This window comes from Embiotoca jacksoni, unplaced genomic scaffold (assembly GCF_022577435.1).
Source record: "Embiotoca jacksoni isolate LCO1_2020_lvr unplaced genomic scaffold, fEmbJac1.0.p SCAF_46, whole genome shotgun sequence".
Lineage (NCBI taxonomy): Eukaryota > Metazoa > Chordata > Actinopteri > Embiotocidae > Embiotoca > Embiotoca jacksoni.
Genome location: NW_027185399.1, coordinates 2,678,336 through 2,682,770, shown reverse-complemented (window position 1 = coordinate 2,682,770; position 4,435 = coordinate 2,678,336).

Below are 4,435 nucleotides of genomic sequence, written 5' to 3'. Positions count from 1 at the left end.
GTGAAGAGTGTTGTTTATCGTGCCCTTTGGGAGGAGCAGTGAAGAACTCAAAGGCCCGTTTCACCTCCTCCCCCACAGTCCTGGCTCGAACGCTGACATATTATTCAGTATCATCTTGTATTTGTGTGAAATATTCAGGCTATTTTTGGCGGGCGGGCACCTTTTATCAAGTGGAAAACTTTTCGTTTGCTGCATTCGAACAAATGAAAACAAAAGATGTTTAGGAGAACTGTTGCCTCGCTCGAACCCGAACGAGTCAAAACCTTCGAGGTTTTTGGTCCAAAACCCCAAAAATGTCACTCGATATTTAAAAACCACAGATGATGTTCACGTTCAGAACAAAACTATCCAGAGGTCCTGAGATGACTCATCACTCTATTACTAATCCTAATAATGTCTAGTTTTTGTTTAGAATACATTCATTTTCATATTAAATCCATCGTCAGTTCAAAACATTTTAAAATATCATGACATCAGTGGCAGATTTCAAAACATGAATCATCTGGAGAGATTAAAATCGAACTCTCGCTGAGTCCGGGGTCAGGCGGTAAACTTAGCAGGCAGCAGGTTCACCATGTTTACACTGAAGTTGGTGGGAATGTCATTGTTTTTACTGGTATTTGGTGATAAAGCAAAGTACCACAGTTACAATGATTCATCCTCTGAGGGCCATGAGTCTCTCTTCATGGCTGTCAATCCATCACTTGTTGAGAAATGCTGTTCTGAAGCGACGCTGACACGAGGATCACCAAAGGCATCTTCTCGGTATCATAAATATCCGAGCCACATTTTGTAGACGGTAGCCGATGAATCCTCTGGAGAACATGAACTGTGAACCGAACATCAAGACGATCAACAACAACAAATAACCCGAAATCATCAGCGTTAATCTGGAGACCAGCACACACGTTCATCACGGTGACCTTCATCAGCATCTGGGTTGTCGGGGCGACCGTGACAAAACACACGTTCGCTTGTTGATCGAGTGTAACTGAGGTTTTCCATTTGTTTGGTTTACGAAGGTCATCACGGATTTTGTTTTCCTTCTCATTGGAAGTGTGTTGGCTTGAGTCGGGGCCTCCGATCCCTTTGTTGCTGAGCCCCAAACTACAGAGGCTTTTAGTTCCCATGAGCCTCCACCACTGGCACACACACACACACACACACACACACACACAACTCTTATACTATACTGTGTGTGTGTGTGTGTGTGTTGGTTTTGGCTGTGTTCCTGTAGTGCCTATAATCAGGGGCGTCTTTGACATGTCACAGTTTCCCCACCTAAGCATGACCTGCCCTCAGCCAGGAAACACTGAACAAACCAACTGTGCCAGAGCTCGTGTGTGTGTGTGTGTGTGTGTGTGTGTGTGTGTGTGTGTGTGTGTGTGTGTGTGTGTGTGTGTGTGTGTGTGTGTGTGTGTCACAGAGAGGGAAAGAAACTGTTTTTAGTGGAAGGTGTCTAATAACAGTTTGTGTGTTTAAGTACATGGACAGAGTTTTGCAAAAGGTTAAGGGAATGAAAATAAAGTGAGGATGCTTCAAAAATAAATCTGACTAGTTTTTGTAAACTTCATACGAAGGGAAAGGAAAAACATCAAATCAATACGCAAGCGGTGGACAGGGTTCGATCTGATGGGTCACCTGTGGACACTAAGCCCCGCCCACCTACAGTGGAAGCAGGACTGTCAATCAAACCAGCCACACCCCCAAACCTATGTCTGCTTGAGGCCTAATATCCAATCACAGCGCTGAGAATAAAGGTTCGTTAGCTCGTCTTCAAAATGTTTTACAGTGTAGAAAGTAGCACTGAGTACTTGCGGTTGGAGGAGCTGGAAATGAGCTGTAACATCATGAGAGTCAGAAGTCGTGCCTTTTCAGTGCTTCAGGCCCAAATGACATTCAGCGTTTTGCAGTCTCGAGTGATGACAAGCTGAGTTCTGTTCATGACTTTCACCTCCGTCCAGCAGGAAGTCCTGGTTCCCTGCTCTGCTTTTACCATTTCTGTTATTCCACTGTAATCAACTGCTGGCGACGTTTCTCATACATATAAAGCACTGCAACGGACCCGCGGCCAAGACAAACCGCCGAACATGAATTGTGATGTAAAAAAAATGTCCATTGGACGATAAAATCTGCTGCCGGTTCTCTCCATTCCTGCACGACTGACCTGTTTGACATGTGAGAGGTCTTGTGTTGTGAATTAAGTTGTGAATATCAAATCAAGCCAGACTTCATTTCTGGTTGAAAAAAATAAAAATGAAAGTGTATGTTGGCCTGAACTCAGGTATGTCCAGAGACCGAGAGGCATCCGATGCCACGAGGTACGAGTCCATGTCCGTTTATATTCAACACAACTTCAACCTTAAACTTCTTCTGGTCTTAAAATCTGAACCCCAACAGCCTTTTAAACATGTGAGGACCAGAAAACTTTAATGGCATCTGGAAGGAATCAGTGAAAGAAAGTACTTGAGTATGACTTTATGGTACTTCTACTTTACTCTTTACCTGCACACGGAGCAGCAGGAAGTATTCAGAGCGTCGTCTCTTCATCAACATCATCATGAGTTCCAACATCAGATTTTGGGTCAAATTTTGGAGGAAGAGGAAATCTTCACCACTTCCAGCTGTGTGTTCCTGAGCCCATGCAGTGATTTCCATGAGTGTTTTTAACGCAGTGCTGCCTGAAGGCCCAAAGATCACAAACAACATCTGATTTTGGGTCAAATTTTTTGGGCAGCAGACTTAAATGACCTCATGGAGAAAGATCGGAGCACGTTTCCTTCCAATGAATGAAGCGCCATCTTGTAATCCGGTAAAACAGCCATGAAACTAAGAAGCAAAAGAATATTTTGGATCATTTCAAACACTATCTAGTCCAGTTCTCGTGGCTGCTTCCATGTTGAGAACCGCCGGACTAAACTGTACATGAAGTAGTTAAAACAAGCTGCATCAGCTGTGGCAGTGAAACACTGAACAATCTGCCGTTAATACGAGAGTTGAGTACGTTTACTTCTGATGAGTTCATTTTTGGTGAGAATACTTGAGTGGGATTTCGAACGCAGGACTTTTACCTGTAACGGAATATTTTTACACCAACTTCTTCATCCACTGTTTGAAGTACAAACAGATCATCTTCTTGTGCGTGGAAGCTGAAAAACACACATACTCTGAGGAATACAGTAGAAATACTGTAGTCCGCATGTTTGAGGGAGGTTTGACACACGCTGCGCACTGCCAGGAAACACTTTAGTGAAACTTAGAACTTAACTTCGTTGCCTTTTCGCTCCTCTGGGTCACTCCTTCACCTCAAGGCCACATCGCTCTCTCTCATTAAACAGATGGAAGCGTTTCCAAGCCCGACTGTCAGCACATTACCGTCTCTACCTGTCGGCCGCTCCAACCCGTCTCGTGTTTCCTCTGGCTGCTGTTTTCCTAAGTAAGTGCTCACAAAGGATGAAATATCAGAGCAGCTGCAGCCGGGGGTCGGAGGGGGTTATGAAATACGTGATATAAAGAGCTGATTATACCTCCTGATCCGGCCGCGATGGCAGACCGCCAAGCTCGTCGGGCGTCTGAGAGAAAACGGTGCCGTTCGCCTTCGTTTGATTTTTTTTTATGACGAGACGTGTCGAGCTGAGAGCCGAACGACAGATCGTACCGACGGACGACATGACAGCTCCTCTGGTAAGAAGCTAAAATGTCCGGCGGCAGGTTGCACTAAGGGACATAAGCCCCGCCCCCTCGATGCTAGATGAAGGGACACGAGTCACGTTTTCGATGTGATATCTGAAGACCGCTGTGTGGGAATTCCTTCAAATTTGGTACAAACGTTCAGTTGGATGTCATTTTCAGACTGACCAGAGTTTTCAGAATCTACGCTACGGCTAGCAGAGCTATCGGAGAGCGGAGGTTCAGACATCAGTGGACAGACGCCTTTCAATACATTTTGGGCACTTTGCTTCCACTTTGGAAAGCCGGCGTAGCGACGACGTTACCACAGCAACCAGAGCGGATAGTTTGCACACACCGAATCCGGTACGCTCACTTGCAAATACCAGCGTTGACAGTCGGTCCTGAAGATCTGATCTCAGAGATAAATCTTTCAGTCTGAAGACAGTCAAAAAGTGAAGTTATTGTCGTTTCTTTTGTCTCTTAAAATGCCTGAAAACATATTTCATAATAGAATAATTGTGAAAAGTAATTTCTTGTGTCTCTTTGGTCCAGTCAGGATTTCAATCAGACTCTGACGGCAGCTTGTGAGATCGCTGTCAATCAAGTTTGTTGTGGCCTGCATGTCGTTACGTCACCGCCTCGCTCCCCGGCAGGAGGCTGTATTATGTTTCACGGACACAAACTCTCACACGTACAACACACTCACACTCGCACACAAACATGGCGAGTTGGACTGCAACACGCCGCTGCAGCAGCTGTGGTG